We start from the raw sequence: 2,346 nt of genomic DNA, 5'->3' as shown, positions 1-2,346 counted from the left end.
ATTAATTCCTTTTGTGTTGCCAAAGAACTGGGAACTGAGGAACAGCTAAGCAAATCATGTCATCTGAATATAATGGAATGCCACTGTGCTGTAAGAAATGAGCAAAGGGACCATTTCAGAAAAACCTGGTGATACTTTTTTGAACCAATAAAAGGTTAAGTGACTACAGCTAGAAGAAAAAATTCTATGTTAACAACATAATAAAGACAAATCTGGATGACCTAAAACATCGCTGTCAATACAAAGACTAAACACATTTCCAGAAAATTCCCACTCAAACAACCCAAATCCTGACAAAAATGAAGATGGACCCGATCGGGGAAGATTTTTAGATTTGGCCAATGCAATAATCAGTTTTGTTTGACTATGCCTACAAGTTCTTGGTTTTCTTTTTTTCCCCCAGGAGGGGAGTAGAAATCATTTTAAATTTAAAAAAAAAAATGTTAAGCCTATTTTACCCTAAAATAGATGTACTGTGCCAACATACACAGATGTGTATTTCACAGTTCTTCCAAGCAGAGCAGAGCCAACTCCATATTCATCCTGAGGTTCCAATTTCCTTTGTGCCCCTTTGGACCATTTTATATTGTAGGCACAGAACTACAGAGCTCAAGCTAATAATAATAAACTACAAGTTGAGGAAGTCACTATGACCCAGGCCCAGAATACCCAGGCTAGCTAAAGGGTTTTTTTAGTGACATGGATTTTAGATTTTACATCTATTACCATCATTAGTTTCTCATCCCAAAGTTTCCAATTTAACATTTTTATACAGGCATTTAAAAGTCATAGTAGACAGCACACCTATGGCTTCGATACAAATAAAAACATCTAAGTGTTCAATCATTACCCTAAGCAGAACTGAGAGCTCCTCTCCAGAGGCCTCCCTCATCTGAACACAATCTAAGGCTGTCAGAAGCCCGAGGCATCAGACTAAACACACCCATCCAGCTTAGGCCAACCTCACAATTATTTCATTGTAAAGAATGATCCTCAGCCACTCCATGCAGTCCAGCCATAAATCAGTGTAGCAAGTCCAAGATCCACCTTTCCAGGTTCATCTCATGGTCAGTCCCACATTTGGCTGCATCCCTCCCCTTCTCCCACGTTACCCCTCCCTCTTGGGGTCCTCAGTGCCCCAGGGGCCTCTGTACCTTCTCCAATCTCTCTTGCTAACTTTTTCACCAGCTTTATCCACTCTACTAGATGGGAATGTTCCCAATGTGAGGGACTATTTTATTTTTCAACCCTTATTTTCTCAGCACCTAAGAAAGTACTGTGTAAACCAAAACACTCAGGAAATATATATTGAACTCAGTGCAGCCCGGGCCACTTCACTGCCCTGACTCCACCATTGATGCTCATGGCCACAGCCCGGCAGCCTGGCCCAGGGCTGTGCTGTCTGGTGGTAAACGCTGCAGTCCTCTGCCTGATCCTGCTCTGTCACAACGGCTAGGCTGGGAACCTACCAACAGTGACCTCACATGCCAGGGAATGCCAGACTCAGCAGCAGGGCTCACTCTAGAAACAATCTGGGTCATTTACCAGCCTTCTTTGATACAAACAGAAAGGGGTTCTAGACTTTGTTAACAAATTTACAATCAACTTTCAATGAGCTACATGTGGATTTTTGTTATAAATTTTCAAACCTGAATTGGTCCATTAGCATGGAAAAACATATTTGTAACATTAATATTTGTTTTAAATTATCATGGCTATCCTCAATTTTAAAATATGAAAATCAAGTATATGGCAAATGGCTTAACTACCAAGTAATCTAGTAAATATTTTATTGGTAGTTAGCCTGAAAAAAATAAAAGATTCTAAGAGAATACGGTTTTACTTGTGTAAATTCTGAGTAGAAGTTTTTATAACAGGCCCTGATTATGTTAAAACCTAGACACTTACCCAGAGCCTGAATCCAGTAATATATTGAGTCACATCTCAATTACTTTCCCCCTGGTAGAAATGGTCATTTCTTATTTCAAATACTAACCTTAAAGTATACAAAGGGTCTGGGGTAAGACAGTGCTCAAGGGTCAATGTCAAAATGCACTTAGATCTCTTAAAAAGACCTACCTGGTGCAATCCAGGAGGCAAAGGAATTATGATGGGCTCTACAAAAGAGAAAAACATGCATCTTTTGTCAAATTTAATTTGTATGCACAATAGTAAAAGATCTCCAAGTAACAAATGAAAACCATTAAGTTTTTCCTAGCTAGCATTTCCTTTAATTCTTAGAACTAAAAACTTCTAGATAAAGCTTCCAAGAATCAACTCAAAAACTCAAACAAACTCAAGAAAAAAATCATTTTCAAGAATCATCACCGCCTTTCACCAATAGTA

Source organism: Monodelphis domestica, chromosome 5, assembly GCF_027887165.1.
Source record: "Monodelphis domestica isolate mMonDom1 chromosome 5, mMonDom1.pri, whole genome shotgun sequence".
NCBI lineage: Eukaryota > Metazoa > Chordata > Mammalia > Didelphimorphia > Didelphidae > Monodelphis > Monodelphis domestica.
The sequence above is the reverse complement of the archived record's forward strand: the minus strand, read 5'-3'. Positions refer to the sequence as shown.